The sequence below is a fragment of the Protopterus annectens genome, chromosome 6.part1 (genome assembly GCF_019279795.1).
Source record: "Protopterus annectens isolate FY-2018-M chromosome 6.part1, PAN1.0, whole genome shotgun sequence".
NCBI lineage: Eukaryota > Metazoa > Chordata > Ceratodontiformes > Protopteridae > Protopterus > Protopterus annectens.
The window spans coordinates 291036066-291063496 of record NC_056738.1 but is presented as its reverse complement, the minus strand read 5'-3'; positions in this window follow the sequence as shown (position 1 = coordinate 291063496).

Below are 27431 nucleotides of genomic sequence, written 5' to 3'. Positions count from 1 at the left end.
GCAAACTGTCTCTCCTCTGAATGGAGAGATGATAAAATTAGCAAAAGGAAAGAAGTATTGCGAGAACTGAATTCATTCTCAAGTGTTGGTGAATACCTTCAAGAGGTGGACCCTGTTTTTTTACAAAATCTCACCAAGATGACACTGACAGAAGTAGCTTACAAAAATAAAGAAGATATCTGGGTGCACAAGTCCCAGGATAAAAAAAGGCCCAATTCTGCTAGGCAGAAAATTGACAGTGTAGAATCCTAAAGACACAGAAATATTCCTACAATGGAACTAGACCAGGCCCAGACAGAGGACGGCCCGCCTGTTGTAGAAGGAAGTAGCAGTCCACAAATATCACAAAATCTGACAGGACAAAAAAGAGCCATACAGACAAAAGAGTGGATTATTCAGGATAAGAAAGAAATTATGTATTGTTACTATTATGCAAGAAGCCCAGAATTTCCAGACAAATGATATTTGAAAATTTTAAGAGAGAAATTAGAGGAGAGAAGAATACTTCCACAAGAAAAACTGTCAGAAGCATCAAATAAAAATTTGTGTTCATTAATACAACAGAACCATGAAAAACAACATATAGACCAAGAAACCTTGTACCCTGTTGAAAAAGAAGGGACTGAGGAAGTGCAAAAATTTAAAGAACAAAATTTAGAGACAATTGAAGGGTATAAAAAAGAAATATGAAAATGGGAAAGAAAGAGATATGGTGCAATATTTATGCAAAGAAGAGTTAAATTAATCAGCACAAAAAGGCAGCCTCAAAGATATTTGAAGATATTTGAAGAGAAATATAGGCAAAGACATCCAAATATGAAAAAATTCACAATAAAAAAATAAGATCACTAAGATGCGAAGTAGAACAGAAGATTAATCAAATAGAAGGTAAAAAAATAGAAGCTGAAGTTATGGAATATTTGCAAACTGAAGGATTCAGTGTAGAAAGTCTAAAACAAGCCATATCACAGCATGATGGAACAACTAGTCCCCAAAGTAAGGAGAAGCAAGAGGACCAGGAGACATCTGAAGAAGAAATAATGACATGGGAAAGAAAAAGAGATTTAATATGGTGCAATATTTATGCAAAGGAGAAAGCAAAACTAATCAATGCAAAAAGAGCCACAGCAAAGATATTTAAAGAGAAATACAGGCAAAGACATCTGGATATGGAAAATTTTACAATACAAAAAAATAAGAAAACAAAGAGGAAAAGTAGAAAAGAGGATCATTAATGGAGCAGTTAAAGAAATAAAAACTGAGATTATGGAGTACCTGCAAAGTGAATGATTTAGTGCAGAGAATTTAACTCAGATAACAACACAACAGGACAAAGCAATGATCACCCAAATTAAGGAGAAACCAGTGGAGCAGGAAGCATCTAATCAGTTGATATGTGAAGATACTTTGGAGCATCCCATAGGAAAATAGTACAAGTGTAAAGTTGGAGATATACAGCAAGAGAAAGAACAGGAAACTGAGGCAAATCTGACACAATCAATATCGTGGAGTGATATGCCAGTGAATTCCCATATGAAAGAGCAACGGATGGCAAATGGATGAAACTGAAGAGAACTCAGCACAGGAAGAAGCTCTGGAACTTTCTATAGTATGCCCGCAGGAAACGGAGAAGAAAGGATATGCCCTCAGTTTAGAAGAAAATGATCTAAGAGAACAGTTGCTTGATTTAATAGAGATGGACAGACATATTAATATCAATGAAAGAAACAGGCTGCAGAAGGTCAATAGAAAGCCAAAATGTTAGAAGTTTGATAAAACAAATGAACACAGTAATTAGGACTAATCCAAAAACAAGCGATGTAGGGGGAATAAACCACTGGTGTGTAAAAAGCAGAAAATAGAAAAAGTTCAAATCACAGCAGTATTAGGACTGCTCATAGAGATTTATGTGATATAACAGAAGTAAATAGATACATTACTGTGCAGCCAAACTGATAACAGACAGAGTCTTACCACAAAAACATAGGGTAGTAATGGAAAAGTTGGGGAAAAATCGAGTGCCATCATAGAAGAATCAAATAGAGAAAACTATAAAGCAATTAAGACAAGAAGTGTCACTGTTAGAAGAGTATAGAAGAGGGAACAGATCAACAAAAATACTCAAAAAGATAGACATGATAAAAGCAATGCACACTATTATAACAGATCAGGATTTATCATGCACTATCACAAATAATAAACTAAAAATATCAGCACAGGCAGAAAAACTTACACAGATAAATATAAAGGAAAAGTACAAAATAGGCAATTTATTGATAACCCAAAAAAGTTTTATAGAGAATTGGGAAAGAAGGAAAAGGAATTGAAAGACCTTCAAAAAGGAAGAAACAACTACATTTTGGAGAAATATTTATGAAAATCATGTGGAACATAACAAAGATGCTAACTGGATAGAAGAAGTAAAAGAAAGAATAAGAAGTTCAAATGTACAGGATATGAAATGGGATGAAGTAATGGCCAGAGAGATTGAAACATAGTTAATAAAAGCCTCTAACTGGACAACCCAGTCCCAGATGCACTACCTAACTTCTGACTAAAAGAATTAACATCTTTGCACAACAATTTAACCATGAGTAAGAACTATTTATATGCAAACCCTGAACAGAGACCAGCCTGGCTAGCAACAGGAAAAACAATGCTTCTATTTAAGAGTGAACCTGCAAGCTACCCTAAAAACTATAGACCAATAACTTGTCTTCCGATGACATATAAACTATAAACTGGAATTGATGCTGACAGAGTTTATAGTCATTTAGAAGAAAACTCAATTATGGCCATAGAACAAAGGGGTAATAAAAGAAAGTCATACAGAACAAAGGATCATTTTTTGTTAAATAAAGTCAAATTAGAGATCTGTAAAAAGGGGAAGAATCTAAGTATGGCATGGATAGACTACAAAAAATCATCTGACAGTATCCCACATTCATGGATAAAAGAGTGCTTAAAAATGTATATCATACACCCTATACTGATAAACTGCATCACAGTGACCAGGAAACAGTGGAAAACCTCTTTGCAGTTACGCCATGATAAAGAAAATTTGTTATTCCAGGGATAAAAATCCAAAGTGAGATATTCCAGGGTGTCTCTCTGTTACGGCTGCTCTTTTGCCTTGCCCTTAACCCATTAAGCTATCTGCTTAGCAGATTAGTTCATGCCTATAATTTAGCTCCCAGAAAGCAACAAAGTGTAAAGACTTCTCATCTTCTCTTGGTCGATGATTTAAAGCTGTATGGCTCATCAGATAAGGAACTGAAAGCACAACTGCAAGTAGTCAAAACTTTTTCAGATGATATAAGAATGTCCTTTGGTCTTGATAAATGAGCAACAGCAACCATTAAAGCAGGAAAGCTGCAGCGTGATGAAAACATCAGTTTGGGACAAGAACGTGATATAAAAGAAGTTGAGCAGGAGGCAGTGTATAAATATTAGGGAATTGATGAAGGATCAACAATAGAACATGAACAAATGCGAATAAAACTCAATAAGGAATATTTTAGAAAACTAAAATTAATATTGAAAACAGCATTGACATCTAGGAACAAAGTTCAAGCTATAAATCAAATTGCTCTTCCTGTCCTAACTTACAGGTTTGGAGTGAGTGACTGACCCAGTGCTCATCAAATGATTTATAAAAATTAGTGCATACCAAGATTATATATTCACTGTTCCGAAGGAGGTATGGGCTTCCTTGAAATTGATTACATGTATAGTTCTCCAATTATGGGACTGCATACATATCTGCTGACCTCACAAGACCCAAAAATAATGAAGGTTTTGAAACATGACGAGAATAAATCTAAGATGACTTACCTGCTTTGTCTAGCAGAAGCATATTGGCATCAAGCGGGAATGGAAATCAAACCAGAAGTAGATGAAATTCAGACAGCAACTAAATATGCCAAAAAAAACAAAAGAAAGAATATAAGGTGAAGAATCAGACGAGAAAGCAAGAAAAGTGGAAAATGCATAAATATAGTTGCAAGTATAGAAAACTTAACTAGAACAACCTAACCTCATGTTGATTAGGATTGAGCATAGGAGTGGCTATACTGAGACCAATTCAAAAAAAAAAAAAAAATGAAAGGTTAACATTGGCGTCCCAAGAATGTGGATTATGTACACATTTGTTTACAAAGTCCATTGAACATGTGGGAGAAACAGACAAATGTAAGTTTTGGAAACTAGACTTGGAATCAGTTGCATGCCTTGTTGCTGGTTGTGACATACTAATTGCAGAAGGACTATATACTGAAAGGTAGAATAATGTGGCAAGACTGTTGCACTCAGGATTGTGAAAACATTATAATATTAAATTAAGCCCCACTGTCTTGAGGCACACATTAACTAATTGTCTATACTGTGGTCTGGCAAGCTGCCTCAAGGTTTCCAGGGATCATTTCTGTTTACTCATCCTGTCTTTCCCCTTTCTTTTACAGCTTGTGTCCCACTGCTACTGTATTTTGACTGCATTTCCCGTCATCCTTTGCCTCCTACTTAGACTGCATCTGCCCCTCCCCTGTGATCAACTTCCTCTCTGAAGGTACTTAGTCATCCTCAACAACTGGCACCATTTTCAAACAGCCTTTTCATCCTTATGAAGGGAATTTCCTCTGCTTCCCCAGTAAGTGTGCACACCACGTAAGTGTTATATGTAAAGCTGTTAGTTGTTAGATCATTCTGTACTTTTTATTGTCTGTACACTGCTTTTGTTATACTGGGTTTTACAGGGTGCTTTAAACTGTTGAGTTTTGCTATACATTTTTTGTGCTGCACAGCACTCTTCCAATGTTGGTGATATCTTCCAGGCTTAGGATACGAGTGAGCATACTACCAACATACTTTTTCCATCCAAGTTTTCTGATGCTATTATTGTTTTTCTCATTGCTACTGTCCTATCTGCTTAAATAAAACTGTGCCATGTGGTCTGCTTCTTTCAGTTGCAGTTGTGAGGTTGTTTAACATCCAACTGTAACCACAAGGTTTTTTGTAACCAGAGTTCCAATTTTCACAACCACTGTTTAAAGCATTACCTGTATGCGTTTATTTTTATTTTTTTTCTGGGCACTAATGTAACTGATTTACTGCTTTCTATGCATGTATTTATGGGGCTGGTCTCTGTAATATCTACTTTGTTAGTTACAGCAAATGTACTGAATAAATGTTAAATTGAAGAGAATAGTGCAGTTACTATAGAGTGCATTTTGTAAAGTGTTCTTACTTGCTATACAGTGTTCTACTTACTGCTTCATTTCTACTTAAGCTGCTTTGTTTGTACAGCTAATTTTACTTAAGTTAACTGATATGTACTGTGCTGTTGTGTTTTTATTCTTAAACCTGTATACATTCCCTTAAAGGGCTTACAGTATCCAGTGTCTATTGATGGCATTTTGTAAAATGATTTACTGTATATTTTGTGTTCTACTTCTGCTTCATTCCTGATAACTCTGCTGTACTAATCTATCTGCTTCTCTTAGTGCCTCCTACTTTCCTTTCTCACCCCCCCCCCCATCTTTGATGTTGCTTCACTCCCTCAAACCCTTTTTATTAACAACTCTGTCTGCTATCCTCCCTGTCTAGTTCTGCTATTACTATCTAGTTCTGCTATTACTATGCTGAGACTCTTCCTTAACGGTCATATATCTTCTGTCCTACATTCCTCCTAATACCCCTGTCCTAACATTTTGTTCCTCTTACAGCTGCTGTTCGCAATTTCCCAGTGAGCACACCCGACTAACCCTGCTTAACTGGATTTCCCACCCCTTGGCAGCTTCCTTATGGCAAGAAATACAAGCATTCTTCTCACCTGCAGGGAAACTATTAGTGTCCTTAATCTTCCTGCTGTCCTAGGCAAGTTTCTGTAGTGAAACACTTTAGTGCTTATTTGACTATTGGCATGCTCACTAACTCAATCAAGTAGTGTTGGACTTCCCTATCCCTTCCCCTGAACGTTCTCCCTCCATTCTTCTCACTTTTTAGCAACTGCTAATATCAAGAGCTGCAAAACTAGACAGGACTAATTTTATAATTTGGTTGGTGACTGTAGATAAGAAAGGGAGTGTAGATTTAGTAGAAAGCTTTAGGTAAATGGGGACTGAATGCTAGAGACTCAAAGAACCACTGTAGGAATGCTAGGAAAAGCCCATGTTGTCCAAATCACTCTAAACTTAACAACAATCCCAAACTTAACTATCTAGTGGAGGGATATGCTCTTGATTAAGATTTATTTATTTATTTGTTTAGCTATGTGTGTTTATCTGTTTACATATGAAAAACAAGCAAGCCCAGCTGAGTGATCCCATTTGCTGTGGAGACATATGGAGAGTGATTTCCAAACATCAGACAATACATATTAATTATAACCAACATATTAAATGCCACAAAGTCAAACAACAGTTAATATACAAAGGTAAGTACAGAATGTATTAGTAAAACTTGCAGAAAGTAGCACTGAAAAATACTGTATCTTTTGAAGTAATATTGAAGATGCTAAGGGAATATGTGATGCATTAATTAATAATGCTGAAATAAATCAATATCTTTACTCATACTGTATCCCCAACAGGAACCCATCCACAGGAGTTTAGAAAACATTAACTCCATCCCTAACCCTGACCAAAACACAATTACTTATGTGCACCTAAGTTTAAAATGTTGATGAAGAATATCTCTGAAGGAAGCAAGATAAATCAAAACAACAGTAACATTAACCTTAACCCCAATCATTTTTGAACTACATTTAGGCCTGGCAATAATATATATATATATATATATATATATATATATATATATATATATATATATATATATATATATATATATATATATATATACATACACACACATAGAGAGAGAGGGAAAATGTATGATACCTTAAATCTCCTGTAAGGGAGGCCAATATGAAAACATTTTTTTAAATGTTTTTTAATTTTTTTTTATTTAAAAATTTGATTTTTAAAGCCATAATGTCTAGCTTGTAGTCATAGCTCTTGCCCCCTTGAGTTTAGTGTGCTTGTCATTTTACATACACCTTGAAAATTGATTTCTCCCTCTCCTGTGAACAGCTGCCTTGAATTCCTTCCATCTGGCAAACAAGTGTTTTTTTTTGTGCCATTTACTTTTAAACCTACTGCTCAATTCTCCATACACATAGAAAATTGATTTCTCCCTCTCATGTGAACAGCTGCCTTGAATTTTTTCCATCAGGCAAACAAGTGTTTTTTGTGCCATTTATATTTAAAACTACTGTTATTTAATGTATGTCTCTCAGATGCTGCTTCAATTTATTTAATACATGCATTTGTTTTAAGTAGTGTAGTGGCTCACACACTTACTCAGGTAGGCTCCCCCTTCCCTCCCTTTTTCTCATCCTATTCTACGTTATTTTAACTGTTTTCTATGCTAGTATCTCAGTCTGTCCTCCTAAATGAATCCTGACTGTAGCATGGGAATCTATGTGATTAACCTACTTTTTCTATGTTAATTTTATAAAACACATACTCTTAGAACTTAATTTGCCTTATAATGGTAAGTGTCATCTTCTTTTAGCTGTGGTATTGACCTCTTATAGCTCTTTACAACTGATTGCCTTTTTCATTTTCATTGTCAGTGTCATGTGTTTCTGCCCTTTTATTCTTTACACTGTCTTTCAGTTAACTTATCCTTAACACTCTGTGCAGGTGACTATTGGCTTTATCAAGACCCCTCTCCTTTCTCAGTGTCCAACCTGAAGTTATTAATGACTGAGAGATTGTGGGCACATTTTTAAAGCAACAATGCTTAGTTTTTAGTCATAGCTCTTGCCCCCTTGAGTTTAGTGTGCTTGCCGGGTAAATTTTATACATAAGACAATTGTGTTTTAACTTATAGCTATTCAGTGGTCAGACTCTACAAACTGAATTTTATATATTTGACTGTTACTGGATGCATTTTATATTATAGACTAAATGCTATAATCTGTAAATAAGTACTCTACTTGCGTTTTATTGTTTTTCTCTTTCTCGTTATGGCAGTGATGTTACTGTAATTTATATAAGGTTCTGCTCTCCTTTCTGTCCTGTTAACTATATTGTACTTCTGGAAGTGGACCTTTTTAGTGACAGTGTGTTCAATTCATTGTTGTCTTGCTATGCACTATCTCTGCTTTGGCAGCTTCATTTAAATGAGTGACTGAGAGTTGAAGTATAGCAAAGGGAACTCTGCTCACAGTTCGTAGTATGGCTGTTTCTTTTATGAAAATATATATATATATATATATATATATATATATATATATATATATACTGCACTTCTCACTTTTACTGTTTCTTTTTGAAGTGCATCAATAAAAAAATAAAAAAATGGACTTCTGAAATGTTAAAAATACTTTAATAACTCAATAACAATTCGCATTCTTCTTCTTCTTTTAACTGTGGTACTGACATCTTATAGCTCTTGACAACTGATTGACTTTTTCATTTTGGATTGTAGGAGTCATGTGTTTCTGCCAGCTCAGTTCACTCTCACGGCACTTGGGCTCACTCTGCTCCCCTACCCAACTCCCATTCCCACCCACCCCCACTTCAGCTAAACTTATATATCTTAACTCTTCCCACCTATCTGACAACCAATTAATGTCTTTTCCTCCCCATGCAAACAACCAATTACCTGTTTTACACAAATACTATACAACACCCTAATAGACTGAGCTTCTTAATCACTGCTCCAACTAACTTTACTACACTGTCTATCTTTTCTTCCCTTCTACACTAACAGTTTTAATTCTGTTACATTTAATGACAGGCTCTCATCCATCAATTGGCCCTGCCTCTGTCAGCTTCCCCTCTGTGAAGCACTATTAAATTTAACAATATAGTTCTAGATGTTCTCAACACCCTAGCACATCTAAGGAAAATTAGGATAATATAAAACTATGCGCCTAGTCTTTCAAAAGACACTTGTTCTCTTATGCAGAAAAGAGATAGTGCTTGGAAATCCTGGCTGAAAACTAAATTCCCTTCTTACCTTCAAAATTTTAAGGAACTCAGAAACCACACTAAAAACAAATTAACAAGAATAAATTCTGCAATAACACCCAAACAAAACACTATTAAAATAAAAAAAATTATTGACTGCTATCAAAAACATTCTTCACCCTGGTAGACTTTTCACCTTTAGCCCCTACCCTAACAAGACTCCACAAGAAACTGCCACACTTCTCAACTGTCACTTTTTAGATTCCATTCAGAAACTTACTCATATAGATTCTAATACTTATCCCCCTACCTCTCCCTTTCAGTATACCACCAAAACCCATTTCACTTAAACCTTGTTTCCATCACCTATATTAAATCACTCCTCCATAAACTCAAATCATGTTCATCCTCTACTGAAAATTTAGAATCCCTCTTTCTAAAGCTAGCTGCTGACTCAACAACTTATCCAATTTCTATACTAATTAATAGATCAAGAAGCTATTTTCCCTGATAGCTGGAAATCTTTCTATATTTACCTCTACACAAAGGAGGAAATTCCGCAGATCCTTCCAATTACAGACCCATATCTATTCTTTCTCCACTTTCAAAATTTTTTGAAAAATGTATACATACTCAGCTTCTTAACTTAATTATCTAAGAAAACCTACTGACAACTACCCAGCATGGCTTTCAATCAAACCATAGCACTTCTACTGCCCTTATATCCTTTACTCATACTGTTGCTGAAGATTTAGACAACAATCAACATGTCTCTTGCCTTTTCTTAGACCTCTCTAAAGCATTGGCACATTGTCACACTCTAAACGTCTTACAAAACTATCTGCTCTCAACCTTTCTTCTTCTACTTTTGAATGGTTTTCTAGCTACCTTTCCAACAGGTTACAGTCCATCAGATAGCACACCTCCTGATCCCCCTTTCTTCCCATCCAAACCAGAATCCCCAGGGCTCAATTCTTGGACCCCTATTATTTAACATTTTCACTAACAACTTATACACATCCTGTACTCACTCCTCTGGTATTTAATATGCAGATGACTCCACTCTTCTTTCCTGCCCTGATAACATCTCTTAACTTCACACACTTACGCAAAACTCATTACTTTCTGTTGAAAGATGGTTTACAAAAAATAAGCTTATCTTAAATCCAAATAAAACCAAACTTTTCATTCCTTCCCAAATCTCTTTCTCATCACAAATCCACCTTTACCATTTCATCTCTTAATAACACAGTCATTAAAGTAGAATCCCACACAAAGCTCCTTGGTACTATTATTGATGGTCAATTAAAATTTGACCTTCATGTCCAACACTGTATTAAAATAAATCATCAAAAACTGGGATTACTTTATAGGAACAAAAAATTCCTTACATCAGAATCTAAACTTTATCTAGCTCAGGCATTCCTCCTCCTCAGTCAATTCTGTGCCTCTCCAAGCCCGCAAATGTATAATCCATTTTAATTGCTAAGCTGGAACAAACCTATAATAAAATTGCAAAACTGGCCACAAATCAACCTTACACCTCTCACCATTGCCTTGCACTAAAGAAACAACAGCGACTTGAATTTCCCCAATAGCTGTTACTATCACAGCTACACATAACTCACTCAATATGTAACAAACCCACTGCCTGCCCCTTACTTTCTTCTCTTATGTCCTACTACATCCAAAATCATTCACTTTGAAGTGCTGACCAACATCTACTAGGTATTTACAGGCCTAATAATACCACTGGCAAACCTTTATACAGTTACTCTGTTTCTAAAGCCTGAATCAAATTCCCTATTAATATAAGAAACATTACATAGATAAGTTGATTCAAAAAAGAGCTGAAAAAGATCTGCCCTTGCCAGGGCCCTATATAAATCCTCTCCCCCATCTTTAGTTCTTATAATTTTTTTTCAGTCTTGTTACAGCTTTCACTCTTATGTATTCTAAACTTTGGGATATCTCTGTATCACTCAAGATACTTGATATATCTATCTGTACTTAATTATTTTTCTCTGTTTCAGCCTGTTTAATATTTGATGTTTCTAGTTTGTATGACTCACAAATTATGTAATAACTTAAGCGCTTTAGTTATGTTTCGTTTTTTGTATTTTCTTTGTCATTTTATGTAACAACTTATGTCTCATCTTTGTTAATATAATGTCATCATCTTCTTATTATATATTCTCTGTTCTTGCTTTTATTGTACTGGATCTTTTCTCTTCAAGTCTTCACTGAAAATGGGGTTTTGGCTCAGTTGGACCAACCCGGTTAACAAATGTCAAATAAATAAATAAATAAATATCAAGCATTTCAGCTACATGGCTTTTCAATTTCCATGAGTTTTTTTTTTTTTATCTTTGCACCCCCCCCCCCCATGTGTGCGGCCCTCCCAAGTGAGGTCTGATCATGAATCAGTCTCATTAGAAGTGACAATAACATTTGATAACCTTCCCCCATTAGCAACAAATAAACTAAAAATCTTCTCCAAAGCTAATTACAATACATGACGGCATTAAATGCTTCATAGCCTCTGCACTCACTAATGGCATGGACACACACCTATACTGGGATTTACACCAATGCCTTGCATAAGCATCAATATAAATCTATTGACTTAGCTATACCTGATAGGATCAAAACAAGATCTTCATGAAATAACAAGCCTGCCTGCTGGACATCCGCCATTAACAGGTTATACAATATGAGAAAGAAATTGCTGTCCAAGAGCAAAAAAGAGAGGTCTCTGAATTGTAAGCATTCTTTCCTCAGCTTAAAAAGCAAATTAGATACCGTGTAAGGCATTCTAAAGCTAACTGAATCCAAATTAGCCTCCTTCACTAAGGATAACCATAAGGCCTTCTTTAGCTATGTCAGAAACCTTAAAGGAAAAACAAGATCTGAGCAGAACTGGTTGTTAATGGCACCACATATTCTAATCCGATAGAAATACCCAACCTGCTAGCTGACAGGTTCAGTGAAAACCTCTCCCCCCCCTGTCCCCACCACAAATCCCCCAAAGCATCCCTACCACCTGCCCTCCACCTAGTATCTCCAAGGAACAGGTCATAAACACTCTCTCCAAACCCAAAAATACAGTCTCAATGGGACCTGATAATATCCAAGGCTGTGTACTAAATGGATTATAACAGGAACTAGCTGCACTGCTGTGTACTCCTGTTAACTACAGTCTAAGCACTGGTTTTGTACCTGCAGAATGGAAAACAGCAACCTTCATCCCATTTCATAAAAGAGGTACCTTCACAGACCCAGGGAACTATAGACCCTTAAGCCTGACCAGCCTAATCTGCAAGGCCATGGAAAGAATAAGCATGGACCTTATCAACAAAGATATAGGTGAACCAATCTGGTTTCATCAAAGGGAGATCCTGCCTCTTGAACATGGTGGACTTCTTTGAGAAAGTCATAAAACCCCTGGATGAAGGCACATCCATGCATGCAGTCTACCTGGACTAGGCCAAGACCTTTGATACTATTCCCCACTCAGGCATCATTGATAAACTCATCCAGCTGGAGATCAACACCTATTTTGTCAGGTGGGTTGCAAACTATCTCACCTCTGAATGGAGAGATGATAAAATCAACAAAAGGAAAGAAGTACTGCGAGAACTGAATTCATTCTCAAGTGTTGGTGAGTACCTTCATGAGGTGGACACTGTTTTTACAAAATCTCACCAAGATGACACTGATATATAGATTGTATTTTATATAGCATATATCATGGACAGAAGTAGGTTAAAAAATAAAGAAGATAAGTGGGTGCACAAGTCCCAGGATAAAAAAAGGCCCAATTCTGCAAGGCCGACTGGTTCCAGGACTGGAAAAAATGACAGTGTAGAATCCTCAAGACACAGAAATATTCCTACAATGGGACTAGGCCAGGCCCAGACAGAGGATGGCCCCCCTGTTGTAGAAGAAAGTAGCAGTCCACAAATATCACAACATCTAATAGGACAAAAAAGAGCCATACAGACAAGAGAGTGGACTATTCAGGATAAGAAAGAAATTATGTATTGTTACTATTATGCAAGAAGCCCAGAATTTCCAGACAAATGATATTTGAAAATTTTAAGAGAGAAATTAAAGGAGAGAAGAATACTTCCACAAGAAAAACTGTCAGAAGCTTCAAATAAAAAAATTGTGCTCATTAATACAACAGAACCATGCAAAACACCATATAGACCAAGAAACCTTGTACCCTGTTGAAAAAGAAGGGACTGAGGAAGTGCAAAAATTTAAAGAACAAAATTTAGAGACATTTGAAGGGTATAAAAAAGAAATATGAAAATTGGAAAGAAAGAGATATGGTGCAATATTTATGCAAAGGAGAGTCAAATTAATCAACACAAAAATCCAGCCTCAAAGATATTTGAAGATATTTGAAGAGAAATATAGGCAAAGACATCCAAATATGAAAAATTTCACAATAAAAAAATAAGATCACAAAGATGTGAAGTAGAACAGAAGATTAGTCAAATAGAAGGTAAAAATATAGAAGCTGAAGTTATGGAATATTTGTGAACTGAAGGATTCAGTGTAGAAAGTGTAACACAAGCCATATCACAGCACGATGGAACAACTAGTCCCCAAAATAAGGAGAAACAAGAGGACCAGGAGATATCTGAAGAAGAAATGATGACATGGGAAAGAAAAAGAGATTTAATATGGTGCAATATTTTATGCAAAGGAGAAAGCAAAACTAATCAATGCAAAAAGAGCCGCAGCAAAGATATTTAAAGAGAAATACAGGCAAAGACATCTGGATATGGAAAATTTTACAATACAAAAAAGATAAGAAAGCAAAGAGGAAAAGTAGAAAAGAGGATCATTAATGGAGCAGTTAAAGAAATAAAAACTGAGATTATGGAGTACCTGCAAAGTGAATGATTTAGTGCAGAGAATTTAACTCAGATAACAACACAACAGGACAAAGCAATGATCACCCAAATTAAATAGAAACCAGTGGAGCAGGAAGCATCTAATCAGTTGATATGTGAAGATACTTTGGAGCATCCCATAGGAAACTAGTACAAGTGGAAAGTTGGAGATATACAGCAAGAGAAAGAACAGGAAACTGAGGCAAATCTGACACAATCAATATTGTGGAGTGATATGCCAGTGAATTCCCATATGAAAGAGCAACGGATGGCAAAAGGATGAAACTGAAGAAAACTCAGCACAGGAAGAAGCTATGGAACTTTCTATGGTATGCCCACAGGAAATGGAGAAGAAAGGATATGCCCTCAGTTTAGAAGAAAATGATCTAAGAGAACAGTTGCTTGATTTAATAGAGATGGACAGACATATTAATATCAATGAAAGAAATAGGCTGCAGAAGGTCAATAAAATCCCAAAAAGTTAGAAGTCTGATAAAACAAATGAACACAGTAATTAGGACTAATCCAAAAACAAGCGATGTAGGGGGAATAAACCACTGGTGTGTAAAAAGCAGAAAATAGAAAAAGTTCAAATCGCAGCAGTATTAGGACTGCTCATAGAGATTTATGCGATATAACAGAAGTAAATAGATACATTACTGTGCAGCCAAATTGATAACAGGTAGAGTCTTACCACAAAAACATAGGGTAGTAAGGGAAAAGATGGGGAGAAATCAAATGCCATCATAGAAGTATCAAATAGAGAAAACTATAAAGCAATTAAGACAAGAAGTGTCAGTGTTAGAAGAGTATAGAAGAGGGAACAGATCAACAAAAATACTCAAAAAGATAGACATGATAAAAGCAATGCACAATATTATAACAGATCAAGATTTATCATGCACTATCACAAATAAAAAACTAAAAATATCAGCACAGGCAGAAAAACTTACACAGATAAATATAAAGGAAAAGTACAAAATAAGCAATTTATTGATAACCCAAAAAAGTTTTATAGAGAATTGGGAAAGAAGGAAAAGGAATTGAAAGACCTTCAAAAAGGAAGAAACAACTACATTTTGGAGAAATATTTATGAAAATCATGTGGAACATAACAAAGATGCTAAATGGATAAAAGAAGTAAAAGAAAGAATAAGAAGTTCAAATGTACAGGATATGAAATGGGATGAAGTAATGGCCAGAGAGATTGAAACATAGTTAATAAAAGCCTCTAACTGGATAACCCAGTCCCAGATGCACTACCTAACTTCTGACTAAAAGAATTAACATCTTTGCACAACAATTTAACCATGAGTAAGAACTATTTATATGCAAACCCTGAACAGAGACTAGCCTGGCTAGCAACAGGAAAAACAATGTTTCTATTTAAGAGTGAACCTGCAAGCTACCCTAAAAACTATAGACCAATAACTTGTCTTCTGACGACGTATAAACTACACACTGGAAGTGATGCTGACAGAGTTTATAGTCATTTAGAAGAAAACTCAATTATGGCAATAGAACAAAGGGGTAATAAAAGAAAGTCATATGGAACAAAGGATCATTTGTTGTTAAATAAATTCAAATTAGAGATCTGTAAAAAGGGGAAGAATCTAAGTATGGCATGGATAGACTACAAAAAATCATTTGACAGTATCCCACATTCATGGATAAAAGAATGCTTAAAAATGTATAACATACACCCTTCACTGATAAACTGCATCACAGTGACCAAGAAACAGTGGCAAACCTCTTTGCAGTTACGCCATGATAAAGGAAAAATTGTTATTCCAGGGATAAAAATCCAAAGTGAGATATTTCAGGGTGTCTCTCTGTTACAGCTGCTGTTTTGCCTTGCCGTTAACCCATTAAGCTATCTGCTTAGCAGATTAGTTCATGCCTATAATTTAGCTCCCAAAAAGCAACAAAGTGTAAAGACTTCTCATCTTCTCTTGGTCGATGATTTAAAACTGTATGGCTCATCAGATGAGGAACTGAAAGCACAACTGCAAGTAGTCAAAACTTTTTCAGATGATATAAGAATGTCCTTTGGTCTTGATAAATGAGCAACAGCAACCATTAAAGCAGGAAAGCTGCAGCGTGATGAAAACATCAGTTTGGGACAAGAATGTGATATAAAAGAAGTTGAGCAGGAGGCAGTGTATAAATATTAGGGAATTGATGAAGGATCAACAATAGAACATGAACAAATGCGAATAAAACTCAGTAAGGAATATTTTAGCAGACTAAAATGAATCCTGAAAACAGCATTGACATCTAGGAACAAAGTTCAAACTATAAATCAAATTGCTCTTCCTGTCCTAACTTACAGGTTTGGAGTGAGTGACTGACCCAATGCTCATCAAATGATTTATAAAAATCTCCAATTATGGGACTGCATACATATCTGCTGACCTCACAAGACCCAAAAATAGTGAAAGTTTTGAAACATGACAAGAATAAATCTAAGATGACTTACCTACTTTGTCTAGCAGAAGCATATCGGCATCACGCAGGAATGGAAATCAAACCAGAAGTAGATAAAATTCAGACAGCAACTGAATATGCCAAAAAAAAAAAAAACAAAAGAAAGAATATAAGGTGAATAATCAGATGAGAAAGCAAGAAAAGTGGAAAATGCATAAATATAGTTGCAAGTATAGAAAACTCCTGGAACAACCTAACCTCATATTGATCAGGATTGAACATAGGAGTGGTTATACTGAGACAAATTCAAACCAAAAAATGAAAGGTTAATATTGGCATCCCAAGAATGTGGATTATGTACACATTGGTTTACAAAGTCCATTGAACATGTGAGAGAAACAGACGAATGTAAGTTTTGGAAAACAGAATTGGAAACAGTTGCACACCTTGTTGCTGGTTGTGACATACTAATTGCAGAAGGACTGTATACTGAAAGGCATAATAATGTGGCAAGACTGTTGCACTCAAGATTGTGAAAACTTTATAAAATTAAATTAAGCTCCACTGTCTTGAGGCACACATTAACTAATTGTTTATACTGTGGTCTGGCAAGCTGTCTTGAGGTTTCCAGGGAACATTTCTGTTTACTCAGCCTGTCTTTCCCCTTTCTTTTACAGCTTGTGTCCCACTGCTACTGTATTTTGACTGCATTTCCCTTCATCCTTTGTATCCTACTTAGACTGCATCTGCTCCTCCCCTGTGATCAACTTCCTCTCTGAAGGTACTTAGTCATCCTCAACAACTGGCACCATTTTCAAACAGCCTTTTCATCCTTATGAAGGGAATTTCCTCTGCTTCCCCAGTAAGTGTACACACCACGTAAGTGTTATATGTAAAGCTGTTAGTTGTTAGATCATTCTGTACTTTTTATTGTCTGTACACTGCTTTTGTTATACTGGGTTTTACAGGGTGCTTTAAACTGTTGAGTTTTGCTATACATTTTTTGTGCTGCACAGCGCTCTTCCAATGTTGGTGATATCTTCCAGGATTAGGATATGAGTGAGCATACTACAAACATACTTTTTCCATACAAGTTTTCTGATGCTATTTTTGTTTTTCTGGTTGCTACTGTGCTAACTGCTTAAATAAAACTGTGCAATGTGGTCTGCTTCTTTCAGTTGCAGTTGCGAGGTTGTTTCACATCCAACTGTAACCACAAGGTTTTTTGTAACCAGAGTTCCAATTTTCACAACCACTGTTTAAAGCATTACCTGTATGTGTTTATTTTTATTTTTTCTGGGCACTAATGTAACTGATATACTGCTTCCTATGCATGTATTTATGGGGCTGGTCTCTGTAATATCTACTTTGTTAGTTACAGCAAATGTACTGAATAAATGTTAACTTGAAGAGAATAGTGCAGTTACTATAGAGTACATTTTGTAAAGTGTTCTTACTTGCTATACAGTGTTCTACTTATTGCTTCATGTCTACTTAAGCTGCTTTGTTTGTACAACTAATTTTACTTAAGTTAACTGATATGTACTGTGCTGGTGTGTTTTTATTCTTAAACCTGTATACACTCCCTTAAAGGGCTTACAGTATCCAGTGTCTATTGATGGCATTTTGTAAAATGATTTACTGTATATTTTGTGTTCTACTTCTGCCTCATTCCTGATAACTCTGCTGTACTAATCTATCTCCCTTCTCTTAGAGCCTCCTACTTTCCTTTCTCACCCCCCCATCTTTGTTGTTGCTTCACTCCCTCAAAGCCCTTTTTATTAACAGCCCTGTCTGCTATCCTCCCTGTCTAGTTCTGCTATTATTATGCTGAGACCCTTCCTTAGCAGTCATATATCTTCTGTCCTACATTCCTCCTAATACCCCTGTCCTAACATTTTTTTCCTCTTACAGCTGCTATTTGCAATTTCCCAGTGAGCACACCCGACTAACCCTGCTTAACTGCATCTCCCACCCCTTGGCAGCTTCCTCATGGCAAGAAATACAAGCATTCTTCTCACCTGCAGGGAACCTATTAGTGTCATTAATCTTCCTGCTGTATTAGGCAAGTTTCTGTAGTGAAACACTTTAGTGCTTATTTGACTATTGGCATGCTCACTAACTCAATCAAGTAGTATTGGACTCCCCTATCCCTTCCCCTGAACTTTCTCCCTCTATTCTTCTCTCTTTTTAGCAACTGCTAATATCAAGAGCTGCAAAGCTATACAGAACTAATAATGAGAAAAACATATGTTTTAGGTTGCCATTACATGCATTTTTCTTACCTCTAAGAACTACCTCCTCTTAACTCTTCCACTGTCTTGAGGCACACATTAACTGATTGTTTCTACTGTGGTCTGGCAAGCTGCCTCAAGGTTTCTGCCTGCTCCGTTCACCCTCACTCTGCTTGGGCTCACTCCGCTCTCTGCCCTACCCCATTCCGACAACCCCCCACATCAATTACTTATATACCTTCCATAAGCTCTTCCCTTTCCTGTATACACCCCAGTCAACACCCAGACACACTTACACCAGAATCCTCCCATTCACTCCACCCTAATTATCTTCCTTCTTAATATTTTCCCTTCCTGAATCTTCCTCATTCTTCTCCTTAACTATAGTACCACAACCTTTTCCTAACATGTACTATACATCAAAACCGTGTACTACCTTAATCTCCCTTACCTCCATTCTTCTTTTTTATCCCACACCACCTCGCTACATACTATATTCCACTCCCCAACTTCAACATTTTCCACATCACCCATTGCACCCCACACTAATACCAATAGTTTATCTGATATCTCACCCTCTTTATTCAACTTCCATACTTGGCACCTTACTAAAAGTAGATCCTTTGTCATCATAATCAAAATAATATTAATTTGTAACCCCCACCATCATTACTCAACATCCCTCCATAATTACATGCCACTACCAGACCCTCTCTATATGTGGCAGCATTCACCCCAACCCTGGAACAATCAACCATTCTACCCAAAACCTTTCTTCTAATGCCAAGAACCTCTGCTTCACTACAATTAACGTATGTAGTATCTGTAACAAAACCACCGAATTCCATGCCTAGCTCTCTCACTTCTCCCCAGATATTATAGCACTCACTGAGACCTGGCTAAAACCACATATTGCTAACACTGAAATAATCCCTCCAGAATATAATATACATAGAAATGATTGGCTACATAAAAAAGGTGGAGGTGCTGCATTAATCTACTGTGACACTAGCTGTTACACCATATGATAAACCTATACCAACATTTGGAAATATGGAATTATTACTAGTTAACCTTCACATCAACAACAGAAAACAACTGTGTATTGCTGTACTCTATATTCCCCCAGGTCAAAACATACCTACTCTGGAAGATCTACTATCCTGGTCCACCCTCAATATATCAAATGAAATCATCATTCTTGGCGACACAAATATAAACTGGCAAACTCTCATCTCTGACTCCCCAGTAAATGGTATTAACTTGCACAGGTTTACTCAACTCATCTCTAACCCCACTTGTAAGGTAAAAAAAATGGAATCAACCCTAGACTGGATACTCATCTCACACCCTCAAAAATTCATCAAGGCAGGGACCCTACCCAATACCTTTAGTGACCATCTTCCTGGCTATACCCATAGAGCTCAACTTCAAATGGACAAATTGCATTGTCTAAGAACAACTAGGAATCTTACCCATTTCAATGAACAACTATTCTTAGAGTATCTAAAAACCCACAACTTGTTCCCCTACCAAATTTCTCCCACTGGATGAAGCAGTCAACTTCTTCAATAAAGTCTTTTTAGATATTCTAGACAGTCTTGCCTCCACACATACCAAAAGAGTAAAGCCTAACCATGCCCCATGGCTAACTAAACAAACTAAACAGTTACTTACCTCCAGGGATAAAGCCTGGAAGGAATGGCATAGAAACAGAACCCCATAACTTGAACTCAGATATAAACAACTCCGTAACAATGCCAAAAAGCAAGTCATCAATGATAAAAAAAATATTTCTCTACTAAACTCACTATCCAACAAAATAACCCCAAATTGTTCTGGAACTCTGTTTCCTCTCTCCTAAATTCTGGTACTCAACACAACCCCTCCCCATCTCCTGAAAAAGACCATCAAGAAATTGCCCAAGCCTTCAATTCTCATTTTATTGATACTATCTAAAAACTTGTTAATGATTTCTCTCTATAAACTAACAAAAGTATAATCGGCAGTAGAAACGACAATACACTCTCTAACCACTCCCCTCACATTAATTGTAATTCCAACAAAAACCCATCCACTCCTCTATTTACATTACAACCAGTACCCACCTCTCTAGTTCTTAAACTGCTCTAAAAACTAAAACCATGCTCCCCTTCTTCCGATGGCCTTGCAGCTGAATACCTAAAACTTGCAGCAGATTCTATAGCTCTTCCCATTAGCATTCTCATTACCTGATCAATCTCTGAATCATATGTCCCACAACTACGGAAAAACTCAATTATTACTCCCCTTCAGAAAGAGGGCAACACCAGTGATCTATCTAACTACTGGCCCATCTCCATACTTTCACCTCTATCTAAAATTTTAGAAAAGTGTATTTATTCTCAATTGCTAAAACATCTCACAGACAATAACTTACTCGCACCCACCCAACATGGTTTTTAGCCAGCACACAGCACAACAACAGCCTTACTGTCATTCACCAACACTGTATACAAAGCTCTTGATGCAGGCCTTCTAACATCAGTGGTCCTACTAGACCTATCAAAAGCTTTTGATACTGTGTCCCACTCAAAACTACTTTTACAACTTGAGACCGTAAACTTCTCCCCACACACGCTATCCTGGTTCCATAACTATCTACACAACAGAAAACAGTCTGTTAGATGGGAAAGTAAGCAATCCGATTACCTACTCAACAACACAGGTGTTCCCCAAGGGTCTGTTCTTGGGCCCTTACTTTTTAACATATTTATTACTAATCTGCTAAAGCATCCCTGCAAAGTACACTCATTCAATATGTGGATGATTCGACAATAATTACATCCTCTAACAACATCTCAGATCTCCTAAAGTTAACACGAAATGCATTTACTTCCATCAAATCTTGGCTTAATGAAGCTCACCTACTACTTAATCCCAGAAAATCAAAACTTTTACTTTTCACAACCAAACCTCTAACTCTAGACTTTAAAATATTCTCTCAAAACAATACGGAAATTGAAATTGTAAAAACAGCCAAACTACTTGGCATCACAATTGATGACAAACTATCCTTTGAGAACAATATACTCAATTCAATCAAAAAGACCCATTTTAAGCTTGACAAATTCTATAGGCATAAACTCTATTTGGACAAGTCTACCAAGTTGAAACTATCTAATAGTCTACTTCTACCCTCCTCTATGGTTGCCCCATTTTCACTAACCTACACACATCTCTCCTGAACAAACTGCAGTCGTGCTACTATAAAATAGCCAAGTTTGCCTCCAACATGCCAGTTCGCATACATCATTGCCTGGCCATTAAATCTATAAACTGGTTTGAGTTCCCTCTTTACCTACATTACTCCCAACTTACTCTCTCCCACAAACTACTAAATAATCCAAACTTCTGCCCATCCCTTCAAATTATAATACAAACACACACTCCCACTCTGCATCTTAGGTCCTCTGACAAACAACTCTTAATCATAACTAAACCCAACAAAAGAGCAGGACAATGTCTCTATTCCCATGCCATTGCCAAAGTTTGGAATGCACTCCCTCTCTTACTCAACTAGACTCTTTAAAAACATTTAAATTTGCACTAAAAGAACACTATCTCAATAACCTTGTCTGTTCTTGTAGTCATATAATTAAACCACCTTAAATGTTTTGGCCACTATACACTACAAATACTTTTACTAACTTAATATAGTTGCAATTTACACTATCTGTCTTCGTATCCAATCTCTCTTGCTTTCTTAATTTCTGAGGCTGAATAAACATAATTGATTAAACAATAATCTTACTTATGAGAATATGCAAACAGAATTACTAAAAATCTAACACACTAGGTTTATTTTCTTGTATTGTATACCTCTATAATATGTATTTGCCTTGTATATCTACTTCAGTTTGTATTGTGTAAAAACTTACTTGACTTTCAAAGTTAAGCTGATGTTATGTAAACATTTCTGTGATTGTATGGAGTTTTTCTCCCCGAGCCTCCACTGAAAATGGGTCATTGGCCCAGTGGACTTTCCTGGTTAACAAATGTCATAAATAAATAAATTAGCTGAAAAACACTGGAAACATGAGCCACAAAGCATCATAGAAAATGGTGAAGTCTACATCACATGGGATCACCCATTACCAACAGTTCAAAATAAATATATAGTGGTCCATGAAAGGAAGACAAAAGTAGCATTGATCACTGAAATCACTACATCCACTGACTACAGTGTCTTGCATACAGTGAGACACAAAGTCATAAAATATCAGGATTGCAGGCAGAAACAAGAGCAATGTGGAAGAAAGGTACCCAGACAGTTCCAATAGTAGTAGGAGCAACGGGTCTTATAAAAAGTAATCTATCATCGTATTTAGCTGTATTACCAAGGATCTACTTTCTTTACATGAAAGTAGGTTTCAACAAATAGTACTTACCTGAGCTGAATCCACCAAAGTTCCAGTTCAACAAATGAATGGACTGCCAAGCTCCTTTCCCTGTGGAAGGAACCACTTGGCCACCATGGTGGACTGTGCCCTCTCTTCCGTGTAGTGTGATGAAGTAGTTGGTATATTTAAGTAGGGAGGGTGTGGGGGGTGAAAATTTCATCCGTTTCATTTGGTTACCATGGTAGCCAAGTGGTTTACTGGAGTGGTGAACTGGAGCTTCAGTGGAATCAGCTCAGGTAAGTACAATTCATTGAAATGTACTTTCATGTAAAGTAGATACATTACCAATACATGTAACTCCGTATGAACTGCAGAAAGAGTCATTACTGGGCACATTGTGGATGCTGTGAAAACCACTTCTTGCTGACATTAAAGATTAAAACAATACTGATTTCATGAAATTTAATCATACTTTGACTTTGTAATGGGGTTGATTCCCATCACTATAATAAAAACCCAAATAACTGGAGAAATTAAAAACTGGAGATCAACCCATATATTATCAGGTGGGTTGCAAACTGGCTCACCTATAGAATGCATACAATCAAAAGAGGTGACTCTACCTCCATCATCAGATCCATAACCAGTCATGTTCCACAGGGATCTGTGCTGAGGACCCTATTGTTTGGAATCTACTTCTCAGATGTACAGGCTAAAACAAAAGGCCTATGCATGAGAAAGTCAACATCCTACAAAAGGGACTTGCACAGACAAATGACTAGTACCAAAGTCATTGGTTAAAACTTAATGCAAAAACATGCATTATCTTCCTCTTTGGCAATGGTGACATCCCTGCAGATTACCACATTAATAACACCCTAAGCATGCAATCAGTGATGAGACATTTGGGCACACAGGTTGACAGAAACCTTTTCTTTGACCATCACATCTCCACAGTGGTAAGTAAGGCTTTCTAAGCTTCCCACCTCATAAGTAAGGGCACTGCATCCAGAAGAAAAGAGGTTATAACCCCCGTACTCCTCACTACGCCAATAATAGAGTACAATGGTACCTTTGGTATGTACCTTACCAGGCACCTGCAGCAACTGGAAAGACCTCAAAGGTTTCTTACAAAGAAAATTCAGGGTCTTCAGCATATGTCATACGTTGGTAGACTGAAATCACTGTCACTATACTCTGTGTCTTACAGACTACAAAGTCGTAACCTCTGACTTTCGTATAAAGCAATCTTGGATCCTTTTCTAATGGAAATGCTGCACATTCATAAATCATATGGTATAAGATGCACTATTTCTAGGGAAATCAACCTAGTATGTGACATCAACAGGACTTTTTGGTGAGACAGATATATCTCACAGAGGTTACCTCTTCTCTGGAACAAAATTCCAATTCAGATGAAGCAGAGCCCCTCACTGACACCATTTAAGTGAAATCTGGTTTATTGAATGAGAAACCACAAATTCACCCTGGGAGTTTCACTGCTGAGCTCCTTTCCCTGTGAAAGGAACCACTTGGCCACCATGGTGGACTGTGCCCTCTCTTCCATGTAGTGTGATCAAGGAGTTAGTATATTTAAGCAGGGAGGGTGTGGGGGGCGAACTTTTCATCTGTTATATTTGGTTACCATGGTAGCCAAGTGGTTTACTGGAGTGGTGAACTGGAGCTTCAGTGGAATCAGCTCAGGTAAGTACAATTCATTGCAACGTACTTTGATGTAAAGTAGATACATTACCAATACATGTAACTCCGTATGAACTGCAGAAAGAGTCATTACTGGGCACATTGTGGATGCTGTGAAAACCACTTCTTGCTGACATCAAAGATTAAAACAATACTGATTTCATGAAATTTAATCATACTTTGACTTTGTAATGGGGTTGATTCCCGTCACTATAATAAAAAACCAAATAACTGGAGAAATTAAAAACTGGAGATCAACCCATATATTGTCAGGTGGGTTGCAAACTGGCTCACCTATAAAATGCACACAATCAAAAGAGGTGACTCTACCTCCACCATCAGATCCATAACCAGTCATGTTCCACAGGGATCTGTGCTGAGGACCCTATTGTTTGGAATATACTTCTCAGATGTACAGGCTAAAACAAAAGGCCTATGCATGAGAAAGTCAACATCCTACAAAAGAGACTTACACAGACAAACGACTAGTGCCAAAGTCATTGGTTAAAACTTAATGCAAAAACATGCATTATCTTCCTCTTTGACAATGGTGACATCCCTGCAGATTACCACATTAATAACACCCTAAGCATGCAATCAGTGATGAGACATTTGGGCACACAGGTTGACAGAAACCTTTTCTTTGACCATCACATCTCCACAGTGGTAAGTAAGGCTTTCTAAGCTGCCCACCACATAAGTAAGGGCACTGCATCCAGAACAAAAGAGGTTATAACCCCCGTACTCCTCACTACGCCAATAATAGAGTACAATGGTACCTTTGGTATGTACCTTACCAGGCACCTGCAGCAACTGGAAAGACCTCAAAGGTTTCTTACAAAGAAAATTCAGGGTCTTCAGCATATGTCATACATTGGTAGACTGAAATCACTGTCACTATACTCTGTGTCTTACAGACTACAAAGTTGTAACCTCTGATTTTCGTATAAAGCAATCTTGGATCCTTTTCTAATGGAAATGCTGCACATTCATAAATCAAATGGTATAAGATGCATTATTTCTAGGGACATCAACCTAGTATGTGACATCAACAGGACTTGTTGGTGAGACAGATATATCTCACAGAGGTTACCTCTTCTCTGGAACAAAATTCCAATTCAGGTGAAGCAGAGCCCCTCGCTGACACCATTTAGGTGTAATCTGGTTTATTGGATGGGAAACCACAAATTAACCCTAGGAGTTTTACTTATGTCCTTCTTGGACAGGGATAGTAGTTGACTTAGTTCTACTTAATTTTTTGATATTCTTGGGAGCAGGGGTTGTACTTGGCTAGGCTTGTAAGGACCCTATGGCAATTAACCTAGTAACCACCTATGATCCTATGTAGTTACATTAGTCCAATAAAGCCAAACCTCACTAGCTGAGGACATGCACTTTTTAGCTTTATATTGACATCATCAACACACTATATCCCCCGGATTCACGAATCCTCCATGTAAGACTTAGTAAGTCTTACTTGGAGGCTGCAGTTGAATGGTATGATGTCAGCGTGCCATGAATATGCATGAGGGCACGGTGACTCAACCATAAGTCTTACACGGACGGTGTAAGAAAGCAGGGGGCGTGTCCGACTGCCGAGCAGTCTAAATGTCCAGGCCCCTGCAAGTGTTTTAAAAGTAAATAAAGCAAATACACAAGAGCGAGTCCGCTCAAATGTCCCTGCACCCAACACCACACTCCCTGATATTGTAAACCCCTATCACAGTTCTAAAACACAAAACATTAAATTTATTTTTTTAAATTCCCAAAATAGCTGCCCGTATTTGCGCGTGTGTGCACGGGTGTGCCCATTGCTTAGCTAGAGTTAGCAATTCTGACATGGAAGAGCATAAGAAAGAATGTTTATGCGAATCACACCAAATATCAATAGCATAATGGTAGAGCGTTCGCACAAAGAAGAGGCATTCACGGTTCGAGTCCCACCACTCCCCTTCGTATTTATTTTTTAAATCAGTATATGAAATAATACCTGACAAATATGTTTAAACATTACTAAAAAGCAGTGAAATGGCCAATGTATCAGTGAACAAAATAAATATTTTAAAGGATCCTGATATAAAATTGCCTGCAGTTAAGCAGTGCTTCACCCAGCGCAATAGAGTTGCCCATAGTGTAATAGCACTTCACCCAGCGCAATAGAGTTGCCCATAGTTTAATAGCGCTTTACCTAGTGCAATAGAGTTGCCCATAGTTCAATGGCACTTTACCTAGCGCAATAGAGTTGCTCATAGTTCAATGGTGCTTTACCTAGCGCAATGTGTTTGCACGGACGTGTGCGCTGTGCCAACCAGGGCACTGTAGGGCACCGAGGAGCAACGTAGAGCAAAGTTGCTTAAATGCAGCCACATCCCCTAGCCTGTCTGGATAGTATGAAAATAAAATGAATGACAAGGTTTGAACCCAGGACTCTGTGCATCAGAAGCAATGTACAGAACCACTAAGCCATGACAACATAGGGGAAACAGTCACTATTAACATTCATATACTTACGAATGGTAGTTTAACCATTACTAAGCAGGTCTGTAGTCAGCCGAGAATTTTACAAAACGGCCAATCACAAAAAAGTGCGGGAAATGCGGCATATTTAAACCCCACGGGCGAGAATACATGCCATAACTGATTGTAGCTCACATCTGCAGTTAGAATGTCTGGTTTCGGAGAGGGAACACGCTTCTGAGTGCAACATTGGGGCATCGAGGAGTCCAAATACATGGCTTGGCTCCTTGTCCACCATCACGAGTCAAGACTCCTGCAGGGCCAGTTCTAAGGGACGGAGTACAAGGC